Below are 23258 nucleotides of genomic sequence, written 5' to 3' on the forward strand. Positions count from 1 at the left end.
CCAGACTTTGCAAAGGTTTGGAGTTCGGGCTTATCTTAACTTGCAATGCTGAACGTGTCAGGAATTAGAGACCAGAAATGTGCAAAATCTTGCTTTGAAAGTTTTTGAAAGACCCACAAGCAAAAAAGTCACTAGGAGACTTCTAAATCAAAAGTGTGTCTATCACATGCTAAAGTCCCCCTTCTCTGATCCAATCCTTACAAATTATAATCAGGATATAAATGAATCCATAAATGAGCAAAGACAGGACATCAAAGAAAAGCAAGAAGGAATCCTTTGTTGGATCAGAAATGATGACTCCTAGAAGGAAAGAATGCAAATGGAAGCCAGTGCAGAAGGCATTGGTCAGGAGCGTGCTGCAGAACCTGGAAGAGCCCCCCAGGAATCGCCAGTCAGGAGCAGTGGATGCTCAGCTGGGCAGGGCTCCTGATGGGACAATTAGCTGGGGGACTTGCAGGCTGAGCAGCCAGGCAGTGACTGCTGCTGCAAAACTTCCCAACCATAGGCAACAATGGGAGTGTCTGCCACCAGATTATTGCAGTGGGCGCAGTAGTCTTGGTAGACACAGAGAAGTACAACGAAAAAATGTACAGAAGGAAGTGACAGGACTCAATAAACAAAGGAGAGCTAAGGCATCACCAAACTAATCCAAAAATTAGTGAGAATAAAGAGAAAATAAAATATTAATTTGAAGTGAAAATAAAAGCATGACAAAGTATGATAGGTGAAATGATGGAGGATTGTGAAATTGAGCTTGGTGAGGAAGAATGTAGATAATGTTGTAAAACTGTGTTTAAGTCTGTATATAAAAATGCAGAGGTAGTTTACCTAAGGACAAAATGGTATTATAGGAAGCTATAGAGGCTCGTCCTTCCACTGGAACAACCATTGAGCTACAAAGAGCAATTGCAACGAATTATTTGGAAACTCTGGAGCCTGGTCAGGCATCTATGGGAGAATGCTTGAAGAAAGGAGAAGCTGGCCTGGTGCGGTGGCTCACGCCTGTAATCCCAGCACTTTGGGAGGCCAAGGCGGGCCGATCATGAGGTCAGGAGATCGAGACCATCCTGGCTAATATGGTGAAACTCTGTCTCCACTAAAAAAAAAAAAAAAAATTACCTGGGTGTGGTGGCGGGTGCTTGTAGTCCCAGCTACTCAGGAGGCTGAGGCAGGAGAATGGTGTGAACCCGGGAGGTGGAGCTTACAGTGAGTGGAGATTGCGCCACTGCACTCTAGCCTGGGTGAAAGAGCAAGACTGCCTTAAAAAAAAAAAAAAAAAAAAAGAGAAAAGAAAAAAGAAAGAGGAAAGAGCAAAAGAGCGAAAGAGCAAAAGAGCGAGCTGCTGGTCCTTTGTGAGGGGTGGACGTGAGCCAGCTACTACCTCCATTTCTTAGTCTTGCTGTGCCTATAAGGGCAGCAACTCACATTCCTGGAGCAGCTGGCTGATATCAGAGTGAGCATCAGGGACCTTGTCCTCAAAAAATTTGACATGGTACATTTTGGTCAGTCTGGTGGTGCCCTGAGGGATCAATACAGAGGCTTGCCTTGGTTTTGATCCACTTGGCAGCAGTGGCTTCCTCCAGCAGCATCCACTGGAAGATTTAAAGAGACAGACCTTCCCCCTTGTTTGTAGCTAGATAATTGAGGAAATCTTTGATGGTTCACTAGCTGGTCGTATAGATAAAGGAAGAACAACTTCAGTGACAAGAAATACACATTTTGCAAAAGCAGTTTGAAAAAGTCAGAAACTGATGGATCCAGCCTTTAACAAGAGAAAATCCACAGTCCCAGAGTAGGAGAAGCCCTTGATTTTAAGAGTTACCACATCATGATACTCAGAATATCCGGTTTTTAACAAAAAATTATAGAACATATAAAGAAATAGAATAATATGGCCCATTCAGAGGAGAAAAAAACTTGGCCTAAACTATGTCTGTGAAAGCTCAGACATTTGAATTACTAGTCAAAGACATTAAAGCAGCTGTCTTAAATATGCTCAGTGAACTAAAGGAAGTCACTGACAAATAACTAAATAAAATAGGAAAATTACACATGAGCAAATTAGATTATTAATAGAGATAGAAATTATATATTTTTAAAAAACCAAAAAGAAACTGGAGGTGGAGAGTACATAACTGAAATAAAAAGTTCATTAAAAGATTTCAACAGATTTGAGCAAGTGGAAGAAAGGATCAGCTAACTTGAAGACAACTGAAATTACTCTGTGTGAGGAACAGAAAAAAAAAAAGCATGAAAGAAAATGAACAGAGCTTGAAGGAACTGTGAGATACCATCAAGGGTACCAACATATGCAACACAGGAGTCTCCAAAGGAGAAGAGAAAAGGAAAGAGGCAGAAAAATACAGTGTTCCCCCATTATCAGCCGTTTTGTTTTCTGTACTTTCAGTTACCTTTGGGCAACCATAGTCCAATAATATTCAATGGAAAATTCCAGAAATAAACAATTCACAAGTTTTAAATTGTGTGTAGCTCTCAGTAGCATGATGAAATGTCATTCTACCCTGCTCTGCCCACTCAGGACATGAATAATCCCTTTGTCCAGCATATCCATGCTGTGTACACTATCTGCCCATTAATGTACAGGAAAAAAAACATACTGTATACAGAGTTTGGTACAATCTACAGTTTCAGATATTCACTGGGATTCTTGGAACGTATCCCCCACAGATAATGGGGGAACAGGAGACCACTGTATTTAAAGAAATAATGGCTGAAAACTTCCCGAATCTAATTAAAGAAATGCGTCTACACATCCGAGGAGCTCAGCGAATTCCAAGCAGGCTATACTCCAAAAGATCTACGCCAAGACACATTACAGTGGGATTGAGGCTATACTCCAAGAGATCTACGCCAAGACACATTACAGTGGGATTGAGGCTATACTCCAAGAGATCTACGCCAAGACACATTACAGTGGGATTGAGGCTATACTCCAAGAGATCTACGCCAAGACACATTACAGTGGGATTGAGGCTATACTCCAAGAGATCTACGCCAAGACACATTACAGTGGGATTGAGGCTATACTCCAAGAGATCTACGCCAAGACACATTACAGTGGGATTGAGGCTATACTCCAAGAGATCTACGCCAAGACACATTACAGTGGGATTGTCAAGACACAGACAATGAGAGAGTTTTGAAGGCAGGCAGATAGAAGTGACTAATCACCATCAAGGCGTCCTTAATAAAATTATCAGGTGATTTCTCAATAGAAACTAAGGAGGCTCAAAGGCAGTGGCGTGACATATTTAAATGCCCTGGAAGGGGGAAACACCTGTCAATCAAGAATTCTGTATGTGACAAATCTATCCTTCCAGAATGAAACAATAACTAAGACATTCTCAGATAGACAAAAGTTGAGGGAATTCATTACCAGTAGACCTACCCTAAAAGAAATGTTAAAGAAATTATTTAGTCTTAAATGAAGAGACACTAGACAGTAACTCAAAACCATACAAAGAAATAAAGAACATAGGTAAATATACAAGCCAATAATATTGTATATAACATTACAAGTATTATAATATATAAATTACAAGTCAATAATTTTGGCTTGTGACTCTTTTTTTTCTATAAAATTTAAAAGTCAAATGCATAATACAATAACTATAAACACTGTTAATAGGGGCACACTGTATAAAGGTGTAATCAATGACAACAGCAATATAAAGGGTGAGGGATGGAGATGGATAAAAGCAGTGTTTGTGTACTATTGAAACTAAGTTGGAGCTGACTGTAGTGGCTTACACCTGTAATCCCAGCCTTTGGGAAGCTAAAGTGGGAGGATCGTGTGAGACCAGGAGTTCAAGTCCAGCCTGGGCAATATAGTGATACCCCATTTCCACAAAAAACAATTTAAAATTAGCTAAGTGTGGTGATGTGTGCCTGTAGTCCTAGTTACTTGGAGGGCTGAGGTGGAAAGACTGCTTGAGCCCAGGAGTAGGAGGTTGCAGTGAGTTAAGATTGTGCACTCCAGCCTGGGCAACAGAGTAAGTCCTGTCTCAAAAAAAAAAATCTAAGTTGGTATTCAAACTAGGGTGTTATAAGTTTAAGACATTAATTATTATCCCCAATGTAACCACTAGGAGATAATTGGAAAATGTACAAAAAGGAAAGAACAAACGGATCAAAATGGAACATTACAAACATTCAACTAAAGAATTTTTAATGGGCAGGAATTGAGAAATAAAAAATATATATGATACACAGAATGCAAAAAGCTAAATAGCAGAAGTGAATCATTTCTTATCAGTAATTACTTTAAATATTATACACACACACACATATATATATATATAGCTTGAACTTTTAAATTAAAAGTCAGAGATTGGGAGATTGGATTTTTTTTTTTTTTTTTTTTTTGAGGCGGAGTCTCGCTCTGTCGCCCGGGCTGGAGTGCAGTGGCCGGATCTCAGCTCACTGCAAGCTCCGCCTCCCGGGTTTACGCCATTCTCCTGTCTCAGCCTCCCGAGTAGCTGGGACTACAGGCGCCCGCCACCTCGCCCGGCTAGTTTTTGTATTTTTAGTAGAGACGGGGTTTCACCATGTTAGCCAGGATGGTCTCGATCTCCTGACCTCGTGATCCGCCCGTCTCGGCCTCCCAAAGTGCTGGGATTACAGGCTTGAGTCACCGCGCCCGGCCTGGGAGATTGGATTTTTAAACAGCTGAAGTGCCTTGGACAAAGATGCTGAGTTAAAAGAGGTTGTCTTCCCCACTGAATAATGGAGAAGCTCCAGGGTCCCAAGATGCGGTGGGTCCCAGGGGTCCCAGGGAAAGGGGGAGGAGTGAGGATGGGGTTGGGATGTGAGGTTAAGCACAAGGGTGGTAGCTAAGTATCCATATATGGAACATGTTGCTGACCTCACACAGCAAGCAGCTAGATAAGAAGGGTCTGATGTCAGGACACCAGAGGTATGGCAGGTGGGAGAATGGGGGACGCGCTGGAAAGGAAAGAGTGGGGTTTGTGACCATAATACTGAATAGAGTCTTTCGTGGGAGAGAGAGGCAGTACTTACTTCTCAGAACTTATGAAGCTATGGGAAATAAGATGATAAGAAATTAGTTAATAGGGGCACACTGTAGGGATAGACAAACTGACAAGTGGAATTGACTACACAGCCCAGAAATAGACTCAAGTATGTGCATAAATGGAGCTGAGGACACAGGTAGCTTTTTATGCCAGTGGGGAGAGGACCTGTTCAATGAATGGAGCTGGAAACAATACAAATCCATAGAGGAAAGAATGAAGTTAGATCTCTACCTCACACCATACACTGAAATCAACCAAAGATAAAGACTTGGCTCTCAAAATCAAAACTTAAAACCTTTAGTAGAAACAATAGACGGCTATCTTTTGGATATTTTGGTGGAAAGATTCATTAATCAAGAACAAAAAGCATTCCTTTTACAATATGAATAAACATGACTATATTGTAATGCATGATCTGGTTTCTAGAATGGTGTATTAAATTAAACATGGAGTTAAGTTGCACATGGACAGACTCTATCTGTAATTCACCCAACTGACAAAAAGTGTGTATAAAGAATATATAAAAACTGAGATAAATCAATGAGAAAAGCACAAAGAGTCCAATGGAAAAATGGACTAGGGACATGAGCAAGTGCTTCATGGAAGAGAAAACTCATATGGCTCACATGTGTTCAGATTCATTAATAATGAGGAAAATACTGGAGGAGGCCACAATAAGCCACCAGTTCACACTATTCGACTGTCAATTCCAAGTGTGGAGAGGACACGAAGTAATAGGACTTCTTATACCCTGCTGTGAGAGTGTAACATGTGCAACACCTTTAAAAAACAGTGGCCTTATCTCTGAGAGCTGGACATTCTAGCAATTGCACCACCAGGAATAGCCCCGGGAGAAATGGTTGCACCTGTACAACAGGAGATCTGTCAAGATTGAGCTGCACAGCTGGGTAGTGAAAAACTGGAAACCATCTCCATGCCCAACCATAGCAGAGGGGGTAATTAAGTGCGGTATGGGGTGGAACAGCCACAGAAGCAAACGCAAACAGACTACAGCGACACGCGGTATGGACGGACCTTGGCAATTCAGTATTAAGTGAAAAAAGTGATTCACCAAAGACTCCAGATATTACATACACACAACGTCCTTTCTGTTAAAAGAAAAAGGAAAAAGTAACCAATGTATTGCATGTATGTACTCTTCAGGAATATTATACATCTCTCTCTCTCTCTCTCTCTCTCTCTCTATATATATAATATATATATATATATATATACATACACACACACACACACACATACACACACACATACACATACATCCATCTAAGGAACAAAATTAAAGGAAAGCAAGAGAATGAAGAACATGAGCGGGGTGCAAGGACTTGGAATGGGGGCCCTGACAGCAGACAAAGACGACGTCAGACTCTGCTTTTGATTTTGGTGCTTCCTCCATTATCAGAAATAAACAAAATACAGAGTCAGTGAAGGAAGCAGGTCAGTCAGATCAAGGATGAATCGGTGTACCCACCCAGGATTGGGATTAGTGTGACTCTGGGCACCTGGGATCCAAAACAAGGAGAAAGAGGCAACCACCATACTATTAACAGGGCATCCCTAAGCCAGACCCTGGCAGTGATGTTCACAACTCCAGGAGCTCACACTTGACCTTCTTGGGAAGCGATACGAATATCCCCCATATCCTTGTGAGGAATAGGGGCTCAGAGTGGATTAAAAACTTACGAGGTTATAGAACCAGCAGCATCTCCACACTGGCCTAGAACCCAGGTCTGTCTGATGCCAAAGTCCAAATGCAGGTTACGGTGCCAATTAGTTTCTGATCGCTCTGCTAAGAGGAGCTTTGGATTCCTGCAAAGAGTGAGAGAGGTGGGCCTGGGATGCCTCTGGGGGATATCAGAGCAGCAGGATCAGAGGCAGGTCCTGGACTGAGCCTGCAGCTAAGAGAAGCAGCTCACAGGTCGCGTCTGGGGGTGCAGGCCAGTCCCCATCAGACTCTCAGTGACTGTGGCCACTGGAGTTAAGGGCCAGGGTGTGACCTTCCATGGTCAGAATGGGGCTCTCCTAGTGGAGTGAAAGACAAACCCTAGATCTTCAGGCGGGTCCTTCTGAATCTCTGGGGCCACAGAAGGAAAACTGGGCACTGCAGCCTGATGGGAATGGGAGGGGTCAAGTTGTATAGCCTCCCTCTTGCTGCACAGCCTCTTGGGAGGGAGCACGCAGGACATTTGCGAGGACCTGCACCCTTAGCCTTATACCCTTTGCTGGGTGTATGAGTGCTCAGCTCTCAGTGCAGAGAGACAGCTCTATGGTAGCTGCCTCTGCCCTCCTTTCCTCTCCGAGCTCCTCTGCTCTGCCCGAGCTGACCTCTGGGTGTGGGTCCAGACCTGCCCACACATCCTGTGCTGCATCCTCAGCGCTCCCAGCCCTGCCCCACTTGCAGGCTCCCTCACTCAGTTCCCCTTGACATTTGAATGTGTCTCCAACACACTCTCGTGCTCCATCTTTTTTTAAAATAATTAATTTATTTCGAGATGTAGTCTTGCTCCGTTGCCTAGGCTGGAGTGCAGTGGCACGATCTTGGCTCACTACAACCTCCACCTCCCGGGTTCAAGAGATTCTCCTGCCTCAGCCTCCCAAGTAACAGGATTACAGGTGGTGCCATCAAAGCAAGCTAATGTTTTGTATTTTTAGGAGAGACAGGGTTTCACCGTGTTAGCCAGGATGGTCTCGATCTCCTGACCTTGTGATCTGCCTGCCTAGGCCTCCCGACATGCACCATCTTTTGACCATCAGTTAGACACACACACACACACACAAACACACACACATTATTTAATCCCACCTGTCTCCTCTATGCACGGTTTTCCCAACATTTTATTAAAATTTCAAACATAAACAAGACTGGAAAAGGCTTTACAGAAAAAAAACAAAAAACAAAAAACAAAAAAACCTGAACCCAGCACCTGGATGCGACCAGGGCCAGCGAATGTCCTCCGCCCCATCACACAACTGCCCACCCATCACCCTGGTCTGCCGCATTTCAGACTGGTTGCAGACATCCACACACCTCGCTGAGATGCACACATGGTACTTCTGGCACTGCAGCACCTATTTTTGTGTTCTGTCTGCTTCTGTCACACACACACATGTTTCATAGTTGAAAATATTTTCTGTTCCGACTTTTTCTTCTATTCCACACCCGCCTTTGATGTTGTTGCAGCAGCACCCTTCCGGACCCTTCCTGTAGACAGAGTGCCTGTGTCCCCCAGATTCACATGCTGAAGTCCTAACCCGAGGGCTGTGTGTCATAAAGCAGAGCCTTTGGTGTCAGCTCACGAACGAGGGACCCCGATGACAGGATTCGTGAGTGTCTTTAGAACAGGCGTCCGAGTCGGACCTCACTCTCGACTCCCTGCGTGTGAGGACGACCAGAGGAGGCCATCGGAGGACCAGGAAGGGGCTCTCACCAGACACGGGGTCTGCTGGTGCCTTGACCTGGGACTTCCCAGGCTCTGGAACGGTGAGAAATACATGTTTGCTGCCTAAGCCCCTGGTGTGTGGTACTTGTATGGAAGCAGGCGGAACAGACTAGAACACCTATGAATGCTTACAATTAGTCCAACAAGCAACTCAGAGTATTGCTGCAACTTCCACTGTGGAGGAAGACTGCTTGGTGCTCACTGGAGGGAAGAGGCCAGCAGCTCTGGGGATACCCCAGATGGCGAGGTCCTTTCTAGATGCCAAACAGCGGCGGGACTCAGGCTCGAGCCTGGCAGGGAGACAGGAGCCCCTCACGATCCCCTCTGCTAGGAAGCACAGGAGGAAGGAAAGACCACCTGTCAGCAAAGCAGAGCCTCGCTTTGGGGAGGAGCTCACAACAGGCCATGAAGGCTCCCAAGTTCCGGCAAGCACCATTACCATGGTTTCTGCTTGCCAGCAGATCCCAGGAACAGGTAGCTCCTGGGAGGCTGTGCGAGTGCTCAGAAGTGTACTACGCAACAGACAGCACCTGGACATGAGTCTCACGTGGAAAGCACCCTGGATGCTTGCTAGTGGGATAATACAAAGGAACAGCTCCAGCCTCCAGTGGAAAATTAATACAAGCCACTGAATGAGGTGCTGGGGATTAGGGTCTTCACAAGGGCAATCCTGCTCCCTATTCCCACTTTCATTCCAGCTGGTCAGCCTGAATCCACCCATTCCCTTCAACATCCCACAGCAAATATGCAGACCAGAACATTCCCCATAAGTTTGTCTAATATCCACCACTAGAGACACTATAAATTCCCACACATTTCCCACTAAAATAGACCTGTGACTAGCAACATCACACCCCACAGGCACTTAATGAATGGATTTTCCCCCTGTGGCAAAGCCTGACATGATTTAAACAAAGTCCCTGACCGCTGGAAACTGATGTTTGTAACGTGCCCAGTGCCCAGCAGGCAGAGCCTGAAGTAAAAGGCTGTGAGGGAGTCTATAAGGTGGACCAGCTGGATCCAAACTGTTAGGTGACCCTGGAAGCATTTTCTGTGACAAGAAAAAGGGTTAATGGCAAGTGATTGCCTGTTGTATCTAGAGGCTTTGTAAACTTATGTGGTGTTGATGTAACACTTTTCACATTAAGCGAGGTTAGTTCATTCTCCTATGGAGAAGACTTGATCGAAATGAAGACGGCTTCCAACAAAGAGGAGTATGATTTAAAGATGGAGTGGTTATGCCCATCAGTATCTTACATTTTAACGGAAGAATGTAGAGTTTAAAAAGCAGGTCCTAAAGAGGTGTATAACATGATTATAATTTCATTTAGAAAATGGGTCTCATACACAGAAAAAATGTTAAAAGGGAAGCTGCAGGAGGTGCCAATCAAAATGCCTGCAGTAGCCACTGGTGGGTGGGAGGACCGTGAGTGACTTAGGTTTTTACACCAAGAATTTTTGTAACTTCCCTGTTTTCCATTTTCAATGTGTACTGATAAAACACATATATTTTTTCAAAGTGAAAATTTACAATCCTGGTCACAATCAATTTTCTATCATTCTTGCCAGAAATGGATAAAAGAGAAAATGTCTTAGTTTTTACCTAATATTAGAACCATACTCAGGCTATACTTCGAAGTAAAATTCAGCATAACCTGGATTCACTAAATCAAAGAAAACCAATTTAGAAGAAACATTAGTGGGTTGTGTGAAAGAGCATTTTCACACTAAGTGGTATTTAATCCCTGGTTGCTGAAACTAGGCACAACTCTTAAGCAATTTTCAGGTTTGAGAAACTGATGAACGGGGCACATCTCCTGGGCGGCCTTTCTCTGACCCAGGAAGCTGCCTGCCTCTTGAGCTGCAGAACCCAGCTGGCCTTCCCTGGCCTGGAACTCTGGCACTGCCCCCAGGGCAGAGCTTCTGGGGCACTCAGGAAGAGCAAGGCAGGAACTTCTGTCCTCTGCTCACCTGGGGGAGACCGACTTACTGGGGCTCCCTGTGGAGTTGGGATGCGGGGAAAACACTATGGGCCACTCTCAAAATAAGGTGTATGTTTAACGCAACTTTGCTCCAAATTCCAGGTTGCCTGGAACTGAAACAAAATGTATTTTCCATATAAATTTTAAATAAACTTACATGAAAAAATTAAGGTTTAAAAATTGTCAGAACTTTTGGAAATGAAAAAACCTGAGAATGTGCCTGTCAGACATTAAAGTGTAGCTCAGGAAGGTCCTGATTAAAACAGCATGGTTTAGGACACAGATCAATAAGACAGAAATAAACGTGTAGAAACAGATCTGAGTCTAGTGCTTATGGCAAGCCCTAGGAAAAGGGGGCCTTGGAATTAGATGGGAAAGGTGTATTGTTTCAGAAACAAGGTGGTAACCATTAGTTAAGTCTTCGAGATAAAGTAACCTTAGCTCTCTCCCTGTATGCAAAAGTAAGTTCAGGATGGCTTGAAAATCAAAACATAAGGAAAACCAAAAGAGAAAAATTATGAAAATACCAGCAAAGAGTTCTAGATGCTATTTGTAAAACTCTGGAGTAAGAAACACTTTTTAAAGGAAGACAGGAACATTTGACAACTTTGACTTCAGAAAAATGTATGACCTTCACATTGCAAAAGACATGATAAACACAAAATGTTAAGAGACAGACTGAAAGAAATACGTTGGAAACACATAGACCACAGAAGTATTACCCCTAACGTGCAAAGACCACTTAACATTGACAATACAAACAGCTCCATTTAAAAGTGTGCAAACATTTTTTTCATACAAGAGGAACTGTGAAACAATAAAAAGAGAATGACAAGATGTTCAGTGTCATTAGTAACAATGAGAAAGAAAACAATATTGTCGGTGTCTGACAACACTGGCACAAAGGTGCTTCTTGCAATTTTGTTTGCAAAACCTAAACTTGGTCATAAACCTAATATCCTATAGTGAACAATGGTTGTCTAAGCCATGGTATATGCACATCATGAAAGAGGGTGAAGTTCCTGACAAGAAGAAAACACATCTCTATGAAACGTCATGTACGTAATCCATGCCATATTGTTGAAGAAATCAAAAGAGAAAGCTGCAGAATAATTCATATGGTGTACGGTAACCTCTCAACGTGAGTGAATATGTATAGAGAAAAAACATGTATTTACCTTCTATTATTAAAATGGCATTTTGAGGTGGTATTCAGAAAGGGAGGTGCAGAATATTTTTAACTTATGTACTATTGTATTTAAACTGATACAATGAGCATGTCATAAGGTTATAAGTTCTAAGTATAAGTTAGGTATTAAATTCTCCCCCATCTAAATGTTGCTCCATGGCCAGACACAGTGGCTCATGTCTGTAGTCCCAGCACTTTAGGGGGCTGAGGCGGGCAAATCGCTTGAGCTCAGGAGTTTGAGACCAGCCTGGGCAACATGGTGAAACCCCATCTCTACAAAAGTTGGCTCAGCATGAGCCTGTGGTCCCAGCTACTTGGGAGGCTGAGGTGGTTGGATTGCGAGAACCCAAGTGGCAAAGGTAGTAGTGAGCTGAGATTGTGCCACTGCACTGCAGCCTAGGTGACAGATTAAGACCTTGTCTCAAAAAAAAATAAATAATAATTTAAAAAATGTTGCTCCAAAAAAAAAAAAAATGTTGCTCCATGATCCAGGGCAGTTGGGTTGGGAGGATGAGGCCAGCTGAGTGCACTGATCCATGAAGGGTAGACCCAGGAGGCATGCAGTGACCTCAGTAGTCTGGGGTCCCAGGTGCCTCTAGAGGAACCCTGAGCAGCTCTAAGCCATGAGGTGTGGGTGCTCCTTCTTCAAAGCATGAGGAGCCTCCCTCACACACCCTCCCTGAATAATGTCGGTCCTGCCTCTGGGGGTATGTCCACTGGGCCCTCCACGGTTTGGCCATCTGGCCCCGCTCAGCAGCATGACCTACTGGAATGGTGGCAGAGACCCTAGAGGACCTGGGCCAGGACAGCTGCAGCTGTTGGGTGCCCAGAGTAGAGGACAGGGCTGTTCTGTGCAGGCTGGAGTGGGCGCTTCCCCTGTGGGGCCAGCTGGGACTCCCTGCAGTGACAGGAGGAGTATGGCAGGCAGGGTGGGGACCGGGATGTGATGTGAGGGCAGGAAGGAGGCTGTGCCAGTGTGAGAGAGAGTGTGTGCATTTGACTGTGTGCGAGTGTGTGTGTGTCTGCATGTGCACACGTGCATGCCTGTGTCTGTGCACCTGGAGTGCTTTGAGACAATGATTCTTATCTTTCCATTTCATTTCATTTTAGACTGTATTAAATGATTCTGGATGAAACTTATTGTAGAGGGTAGGAGTGCATATCAAAACCCTGAAACCCTGGGAAATGATGTATAAAGTTGCTTTTTAAAATATAAAGTTAATGTGTCTTCATTTTATGGAAAGGAAAATGAAATTGCAAACAGAGTAAATAACTTACTCAGCATCATGTGTGAGTAGATTTCCTATTACTCTATGTTCTGTGAGAAGTGTATCCTGTACTTGAGATTCTCTGGGAAGAATATGCATTTGTTATGGCTGCACAATTTTATTTCATCAAGGAACAGGGTACCCTTTAGAATGTATGCTTAAAACTGGATCACGGTCCTCTTTATAACGGTCCTCTTTCAGCTTCTGCAGTTTGGAGGGTGAGAAAGTGGTGTGCAGCTGGGCTGGAATGGTGCAGTGTTGGGGCAGAGCTGTCATTAGTGGATATATTTAGAGTTGAAACCACAAGACCTAATTCTCAATGAATCACTTTTAGAAACATTAAAAGACATTCAGGCTCACAACATTACATGTGTTTAAAGAAAGAAAATAACTACACTTGGCCTTATTTTTGTGCATACGTTCAAATGTTATTTATGAAGAATTCTATAATTTTTTTCAAGTAAGATAAGTGCAATACGCTACATGAATGGCTATAAATGTTAAGTGAAACATTTCTACTTTCCATTATGTCATCAGTTTCTTTGAAGACATTAAATAGAGGACGTATTTTCCTAAGTAATTCGAGTTAAGGCAAGGGTACAACTATGTTACAGACAGATAAAATATTCCCATTAAACTTACAAACTTACCCAAGTGAAGATGGACTCGGGGCATCATCTGCTTCCTGTGGAAAAGTGAAGCAAAATTCATAGGACGAACAAAGACCTTGTTGACATTAAACTTATTCTCAAACAAAATTCAAGTTCATTACTAGTCAGTTCTGAGTAATGGTGCATTAAGGACGCCTGGACATGGAACAGGATCTCAGTGGTGGGACATCACCCTTCCTCCCAATCCTTGTATTATGGGCTGAACTGTATCTTCCTCCAAATTCACAGGTTGACATCCTGACACCCAGTGACCTAGAATGTGACTATATGTGGAGACAGGGTCTTGAAAGAGGTAACTGACGTTAGATGAGGCTATTAGGGTGAGCCCTAATCCAGAGTGACTGGTGTCCTTATAAGAAGCAGAGATTATGACAGAGACACAAACAGAGGGAAGACTGTGGGAGGACGCAGAGAACAGGTGGCCGTCTACAAGGCAAGGAGAGAGGCCTCGGGAGAAACCAACCCTGCAGACACCGTGCTCTGGGACTTCCAGCCTCCAGATATGTGAGAAAATACATTTCCTGTTCCAACACCCCATGTGTTGTTCCTGCTTGTGGAATCTCTAGCAAAGAAACACAACCTGCTACATGTGCACACACACTGTTTTCGGTGCTCCTGGGTAAGAACCTGGGAGTGGGAGTGCTGGGTCATATGATAAGTATATGCTCAGCATTGAAGCTTTGCCAGAGTGCTTGCTGATGTGGCATCATCTTTCACCCCCATGAGCAATGGATGAGACTTCCAATTCTCCCACCTCTTCACCAACACTTGGTATTGTTCATCTTCTTTTTAATTTTTTTTTAAGAGACAGAGTCTTGCTTTCATTGCTCTTGGGTAAGGATCGGGGAGTGAGAGCATTGGGTCATATCATAAGTACCTACTCAGCATCAGAAGGTTTGCCAAACTGCTTGGTAATGTGGCATCATCTTTCATCCCCATTAGCAATGGATGAGACTTCCAGTTCTCCCACTTCTTCACCAACACTTGGTGTTGTTCATCTTTTTAAAAACTATTTTTTTTAGACATAGGTTGCCCAGGTCTCAAACTCCTGGCCTCAAACAATCCTTCTGCCTCCTTGGACTCCCAAAGTGCTGGGATTTCAGGTGTGAGCCACTGTGCCTGGTTTACATTGCAAATCATTTTTTATTGTAGCCTTTCTAACATGGGTGCCATGCTATCTCATTGTGGTTTTTGCTTGTGGATCCCTGATGGCAAATGATGCTGGGCACCATGTGCTTTGTCATTCATATTACGGCCTTGGGGAAGTTTTGTGTTCAAATCTTTTGCTCAATTGAAAACACAGTTTTCTTGTTACTGAGTTTTGAAAATTCTTTAAATATTCTGGCTACAAGTATATGACTTGTAAATATTTTATTTCAGTTTGTGGCTTATATGTTCAGTCTCTTAATGGTGTCAATTGAAGGGAAATTTTTAAATGCTTAAAGTCAAATTTATTCTTTTTTTCGGAAATAGTGTTTTTGGTATCAAAGAAAACATTGCCTAACAGAAGACCCCAAAGATATCCTATGGAGGGAGATGCAGAGGCAGACGAGATGGCGGCAGCAGCTGCATGGGCGGGAGGCGCCGCGGTGGTGGAGGCGGTGGTGAGACTGGTGGGGATTCTACCTGCGGGACAGGCAGAGGCCGTAGCTGCATGTTGGGTAAGTGGAAGACAGATGATATGCCTGTAAAAATTGACAAGCGGGATGGATCAGCTGTGAAAAACTCTGGATGATTCTGCCAAAAAGGCACTTCTGGAAAAATACAAATATGTGGAGAATTTTTGTCTAATCGACAGTCACCTCACTATCTATACAATCTCCTGTTGCTTTGCCATAGTGGCTGTGACATATACGCATCCCTTTCCAGAGTCCAAGCCCGTTTTGGCTTTCTGCGTCATATCCTCTTCTGTGATGATGGGAATTCTGACCATTTAGACCTCATTTAAGGAGATCATCTTTCTCGTGGCCCACAGAAAAGAGCCTACAGGCGTGGATTCTGGTGATATTTGGGAGCTGCCCTCCAGTCTTAAAAGGTTTGATGGCAAATACACCCTGAAGCTGACTTCATCAGTAGGAGAATAAAACAGCAGCGGGAAGCCGAGTTCACCAAGTCTATTGATGAGTTTTAACCCCAGTGGGACACTGGTCATGGACGCATGAGCCTGCAATGTCCAGGCTCCATGCCAGTCTCACCATAGGAAGAAACATTAAATAGCCAATTCTAAAGGTAGTCCTCTTTCTGCTGGATCTTGCTGAATTACTGAGCCGGGTGGTGGGGGAGATAAAAATAATTTAAAATGGGTAAAGTAAGAACTGTTAAAAAGTCCATGTTTTGTCCTGAAATTTTAGTCTATTCTGGATAAACAGGATTTTCTGACACAGATATGAGAAGTTGTAGCTCTGATGTCTAGCTGTAGTCACCTCGGTATTCTGTTTGCATTATTTTAATTTGCTCTTCTGCAAAAGCATTTTGCTAAAAGTTGTACAGACTTTTCCATTTGTACCTACCAATACTTTATATACTATAGCTTTGTGCCATGCAGCATTTTAAGATACAATTTTAAAAATTATTAATGTGGGCCAGGCGCGGTGGCTCAAGCCTGTAATCCCAGCACTTTGGGAGGCCGAGACGGGCGGATCATGAGGTCAGAGATCGAGACCATCCTGGCTAACACGGTGAAAACCCGTCTCTACTAAAAAATAAAAAATAAAAAATAAAAACTAGCCAGGCGAGGTGGCGGGCGTCTGTAGTCCCAGCTACCTGGGAGGCTGAGGCAGGAGAATGGCGTAAACCTGGGAGGCGGAGCTTGCAGCGAGCTGAGATCCGGCCACTGCACTCCAGCCTGGGCAACAGAGCGAGACTCCATCTCAAAAAAAAAAAAAATTATTAATGTGTTGCCAACTCTATTAATTCCTATTTCAACAATGTGTTGCCAACTCAATTATTCCTATTTCCTATTTCCTTGAAGAATTCAGGACACAACTCCTGTATGACAGCTTTCCTTCACACACTACTTTTGTGGGTGTGTATATGTCTCACTTGGGGAAAATTTTAAAAACACATTTTAAAAATACATAGATTTTTAATTTATTTGAAACAGACCTTCTGCCTGTTACATTTTGTGCTCTTAGCCAATTTAAGAGGTCAACTGTATACTTAGTGTTAAAAAAACATATTCTATTGAGTTTTCTAGGGATGTTAAAGTTTTCTCTCTAAATATGAGGTCTGTGATGGATTCTGCATTGCTTTCTACGTGGTACTGAGCTGTGTGTGTGTGTTTGGCATGTGGTTATCAAGCTGCTGCAGCACATTCATTAGAAATGCTTCCATTTCTCCCCATTGCCTTGTCTTGGCACCTTCCATTTAAGCCAAACACCAGAAATGTAAAGAAGGGCTTGTTTCTGGAGTTTCCAGTTTGTTCCATTCATCTACTCAGTGTGTCCTCTTTGGATAACGCTGTCTGCAGCCGCAGGCCCACTCCGAGGGGAGGCGATGGACTGCAGGTCTGTGGAGCTCAGCACAGGGTTGTGCCACGGACACAGGTGCCAGTGAAGTCACGCTCATTTTCAGACGGAATTCTCCTCTCTGAGGTGAACAATGAACAAAGGGAGTCGTTTTTATAGGATTGTCCTGGAGCCCACGGAGATGCTGGCTTGGGATTCAACCTCATGCTGAGCGGATCTTCTCTGCTTCAGACCAGGCATCATGTGATATTTGGGAGCTGCCCTCCAGTCTTAAAAGGTTTGATGGCAAATACACCCTGAAGCTGACTTCATCAGTAGGAGAATAAAACAGCAGCTTCATGGGAGTGTGACTGTAAATCATCATCTACAGCGAGACACTGCGGAGAGACCGAAGGGACTCACGATTGCACCCGGGCAGCAGGTGTCGACGTGGATGATCGCAGGCAGAGAAAATCCCGTGAGCCCGTGTGCCACATGGAGTGAGGGAACTTTGGTGGCCTACTCTGGGTCAGGGAGGGCTGGGGGCTCGATCAGTTTCCACTGAGTGTGTCTTCAAATCTTCGCTGGAAGTGCAGGCAAGGGGAAAGGCTTGGATACCAGCATCACTGTTCCTCCAGGCTGGGCTGATCCCTTTTCATTTCCAAGTCTCAAGAGCCTGTTCCCTGAAGTCCTGGGGAAGTGTGGTGAGGCGGCCCTGCCCACACAGAGAAGGGGAAGTCACCTGTAACCTCCAGAAACTGAACGCCTCACAAAGCCTGCTGAAAAGGATTTCCCCACAGTCTAGCACAGTGGCTCATGCTTGTAATCTCACTGCTATGGGAGGCTGAGGCCAGAGGCTTGCTTGAGACCAGAAGTTCCAAATCAGCCCGGGCAACAGAGTGAGACCCCATCTCTTAAGAAATAAAAAATAAACTGGCTGGGTGTGGTGGCACATGCCTATAGTTTCAGCTACTCGGGAGGCTGAGGTAGAAAGAACACTTCAGTCCGGGAAGAGGAGGCTGCAGTGAGCCCTGATCCCACAACTGCAATCCATCCTGGGTGACAGAGTGAGATCCCATCTCTAAAAAATAAATAATGACCAGCAGAAACCACTGGAATCCAGCCCCAGAGCAGGAACAGAAATACGTGGCCCTAAAGCCAGCAGCTGTGCTGGTCTTTTCCTGTGAAGGACAGACATGGAGTCCATGTAACAAACACACACTGTTCACACACATATACACGTGACCACACGCCACACACAAAACCACACCCACATAACCACACACCCCCACATACCTGCACATGTGATCACACACACATCTCTATTCCCATCTGTCTCCTACACACAGTCCTTCCTCAGCATTTTATTTTAAAAACACAGCACATGGATTCTGCCATGGCTAACAATTTCCCTCCATCCTTTATCACAGCAGTGTTCCTCGCTGCATGTTCTGGGCACTTCAGAGACTGCCCTGGGCATCTGCCCATCACCGCAGCCTGACGGTGGCGCTCCAGTGCTGGGGGCTCCCGCTTTGGTACCTGTCTGTGTCTCTCACCCACAGCTGGGAAGCGTTCCTGCCTCTCACTCCATCTCTCTTCTGTGCTCCACCCACCATCATTCCCATGTGAACAGCACCCTTGGACACAGAGTGCTTCCATTCTGAATACTGCCTTAACCTCAGCTTGGGGGACCTCAGACCACACATTCTGCACACGGCCCTGTCCTCGGGTTGCAGCACTGGTGACCGTAACTTACCTGTGCCGTCGAACCCCCTTCCGGTGAACAGTACTGGAGAATGGACAGGGGCGCCTGTAAATCTGCAGGAGTTCCTGGCCTTGACTCTGGTGGGGCAAGCAAAAGGAGAGAAACTTCTCAGCGCTTTGTGGGAGGCACAGGGCAGCACTGGAGGCCACAGAGCGTCCTGTAAGCACCACTGCTGGGGCCCACATGTCTCAGAACCTGGAGACTAGCAGCTCCCGGGAGGCTGTGTGAGTGCTCTTGGGTTACTGCACAGTGGGAAACAGAAGGAGCTTCTGGCGTAAAGGACCAGGACCACTTCCCACTTGGATTCTGTAAAGCAGTGCCTCCCGCAGTGTGAGAGCCCCGCCCTAGACCAGAGCCTTGGACAGGTTGTATCCTCAGTCACTGCAGCTGGGCTACACTGAGCTACAAGGTGACTGTAATTTTATAAAACACCACATCACGCATGTCACAGGGGCTTCAAGTGGGTCAGGTGACTTTCATTTTTACCTGGGAATCTTTGCCATTCTCACATTTCCTACAATGTATATACATTGATGTGGCAATCATTACACAATTTTAGTTTTTCCTTTTGCTTTGGTTTTAGAGTAAACGTTTGCAAGTCTGGTTATAGTTATGTTCCTATTAATTTTGATAAAAATGCATCATAGAGAAAGCATTTTTATATTTTACTTAAAAGACCACAGTTACACGGTAGTTTAAAGTGAAATTCAAGTGCTTCAGATCGACACAGTAGTTTTGCCAATCACCCTTCTAAGAAAAGCAATTTCATAGAAAACTTAATGGGTCGTTTGAAAGGGAATTAACTTTTCCCAGTAAGCCACACACCTCGACTGCTGAACTAAGCAAAAGTCTGCATGAATTCTCTGCAGTTGTAATAATTACCAACAGGGCCTTGTCCAGATCCAGGGAAGCTCTTCATCCCCTGGCTGTGGAGTAAGGGACGGTGACTTTTCCAGGGACACAGGCCCTGTCTCTTCTGCCCAGGAAGGTTTGGGCCGAGCCCCTGCTGGTGCGAGGGCTGGGGCTGGTGCACACCTGGGGATGGGGGGCTGCACGCCACTTCCTGGCCATGGTGGAGAGTCTGGCTTCTGGGACCTTTGCTGCTTCTCTGTGGGGGCTGTGATGTGGGCCCCTCCCTATGGATAGTGTGTAACTAATGTAACTGCAACTTGAATTCCATGTGTCTAGGAACTGGACAAAGTCATTTGAAAGCTCGTATGGAAAAAATAAATGTGTAAGAATTGTTGAAAGTAAATGAAAAATGAAAATATCTCTAGAAGGTTATTTGCCTGTGTTTAGGTAAACACGGCGAACCATAAACGCGGTCTTTCAATTTGAGGGGGAAAGGTGCAATATTTAATACATAAGGTGAGAACCAATCGTTACTTTGCTGGGATAAAATAACCTTATCTCTTATCTCCCTGATTACAACGATAAATCCCAACTGGACTGAACAATCAAAATGTAAAGAAAACAAATCAAATTATGAATAATGTCTTCACCCTCTCCAGCCCCTCTGCTCTCTGCCGCTCCCCCTGGGGCAGCAGGAGAAGGAAGAGGGCCAGGGGTCCCCTGCCGCACTCTCCATGATGCCAGGGACGGCAAGGTAGCCAGGCGGCAACAGTGCAAGGCGACACTGGAGCGACCTCACGACGACCTCCATTCCCACTGCGCCTCCTCCCAGAGCCTAAGAAGCTCCAAGCCTGTGGCGCCCGGCACTGAGACAAGCAGATGGCGGCTCAGCCAAGGCATTTAGGATGGAAACCAGGAGGTTCCAATATTCAGGACTGCACCTTTGCTGCTGAAGGGGTGTGAACCACCCTTCTGATCCCCACCACACAACACAAGCGTTTTGGGAAGCAAGTGAAAGCATGCAGGCCGATGGCAGATAGGAGACGCGCTGATGTGCAGCTCCCACCAGGACAGAGAACAGCATGTGGAGACGCACGCTGTGGACTTTTGACCCAGGAACCACCACAGGACTGTACCAGAAAAATAACAACAAATCACAGAGCCTTGAAAGAAGCCGCAGGCTGCTGCGATTCCACAGGACAGGTGACAGTTTTGCTGCTCTCTCGAAAGTGCCACCTCCCGGCTGGAGGCCGACCAGCTCGGGACATGACAGCAACTCAAGACAGAACAACCCTGCTCCTTGGAAGGAGAAAACAAGAGCTAATTCCACCTCCTGCAGCATCCTGGATAACCAGAGGTCCTGAGTCTGTCCATGTGATAACTTCACTGCTAGAATAACCAGCCTCTGAGAAAGTCAGCAAAGTAAATCCGTCAACAGCCGAGGGCCCCCACAGAGTCCACTTCAGTCCCCTGTCGCCTCCACCGGGGCAGGTGCTGGTATCCACAGCTGGGAGACCTGAGGACGGATCACATCACAGGCCTCTGTGCATTCCCCAGCACCAGCCTGGTAGCCCTGCTGGGTAGAAAGACCCAGAAGAACAATAGCAATCACTGCTGTCTGGGTTGCAGGAAGCTCCATCTCTAGGGGAAGAGGGAGTGCACAAATCAGGGACCACCCCAACAGACTAAAGAACCTTACCAGTAGCCCTTGAGTTCCAGATTTTCCCGCTGAAATAATCTACACTAATGAGGAGGAATCAGACAAGTGATCCTGGTAATACGATGAAACAGGGTTCTAGTCCACCCTCAGAAGACCACACTGGCTCCCCAGCAATAGATCCAAACCAAGAAGAACATAAGAATTGCTGGAAAGAATTCAGAAGGTTGATTTTTAAACTACTCAAGGAGAAACCAAAGAAAGGTGATAACCAACCTAAGAATTTTAAAAATCAATACAGGATATAAATGAAAAATGCTCCAGGGAAATAGAGATCCTAAAGAAAACACAGTCACAACTTCTGGAATGAAAGATGCACCAAGAGAAATACAAAACGCACTGGAAACTTTCAATAGCAGGATCTAACAAGTAGAAGAAAGAACTTCAGAACTCAAAAACAAGGCTTTTTAAATAACCCAGAGAGACAAAGAGGAAAAAAACAATTTAAAAAAGAACAAGCCTCCAAGAACTTAGGGATTATGTTAAGCAGCCAGACCTAAAAACAGTGTTCCTGACAAAGCACACAAATCTACACGTTTGGAAAACTTATTTGAGGAACTAATCAAGGAAACCTTCCCTGGCCTTGCTAGATTTCTAGATAGCCAAAGACAAGAAGCTCAAAGAATGCCTGGGAAATTCATTGCAAAAAGATCATCACTGCAGCACATAGTCATCAGGTTATCTAAAATCAAGACAAATGAAAGAATCATAAGAGCTGTGATGCAAAACATCAGGTAACCTCTAAAGGAAAACCTCTCATATTAGCAGCAGATTTCTCAGCAAAAACTCTATACACTAGAAAGGATTGGGGTCCTATCTCTAGCCTCTTCAAACAAAATAATTAACAGTTAATAATTTTGTATTTAGCAAAACTATGTTTCCTAAATGAAGTAGAGATAATGTCTGTTTCAGAAAAATACATGCTGAGAGCACTAGCCACGACCAAGTCAGTCCTACAAGAAATGCTAAAAGGAGTTCCAAATCTTAAAATAAAACCTCAAAATACACTAAAATAGAACCTCCTTAAAGCATAAATCTCACAGGACTGAGAAAACAGTAACACAAAGAAAAAAACCAAGGTATTCAGGCAACAACTAGCATGATCAATAAAACAGTACGCCACATCCAAATGCTAACATTGAATGTAAATGGCCTAAAATTTACATCATCTAAAAAATACAAAGTGGAAGAACGGAGAAAAATCTACCAACCAAGTATCTGCTGTCTTCAAGGGACGCACATAATGTATAAGGACTGAAATAAACTTAAGGTGAAGGGGTGGATAAGAGATGCCAAACAAATGGAACCAACGGCAGGCAGAAGGAACTATTCCGATACCAGACTCAACAGACTTTAAAGCCATACAGTTAAGAAAGACAAAGAGCAACATTATACAATGATAAAAGAATCACTCCAAAAGTAAAATATCACAATCCTAAATATACATGCACTTAATGAGGGACCTCCCAAATTTATAAAACAATTACTACTGGACATAAGAAATGGGACAGATAAAAACACAACTACAGTGATGGACTCAATGCTCCACTGACAGCAGTAGACAGGTCATCAAGACAGAAAGTCAACAAAGAAACAATGAACTTAAATTATGTCCTAGAACAAAGGACTTGACAGATATTTACAGAACATTCTACCCAACGACTACAGAATGTACATTCTTTTCATCAGTACATCAAACATTCTCCAAGATACATCATATGATAAGGCCACAAAACAAGTCTCAATGAATTTAAGAAAATCAAAATTACATCAAGTAGCTTTTCAGACCACAGGGGAATAAAATTGGTAATTAACTCCTAAAGGAACCCACGAAATTACACAAATATGCAGAAATT

The 23258-nt window shown here is 44.3% G+C and overlaps 2 pseudogenes; one reads left to right on the forward strand and one right to left on the reverse strand.

Moving 5' to 3' along the window:
* Positions 1 to 23258, reverse strand: part of LOC117064686 — a 98983-nt pseudogene that overhangs the window by 5488 nt on the left and 70237 nt on the right.
* Positions 15193 to 16179, forward strand: LOC117064339 (annotated as a pseudogene).

Source organism: Trachypithecus francoisi, unplaced genomic scaffold, assembly GCF_009764315.1.
Source record: "Trachypithecus francoisi isolate TF-2019V2 unplaced genomic scaffold, Tfra_2.0 Lachesis_group2, whole genome shotgun sequence".
NCBI classification, from domain to species: Eukaryota; Metazoa; Chordata; class Mammalia; order Primates; family Cercopithecidae; genus Trachypithecus; species Trachypithecus francoisi.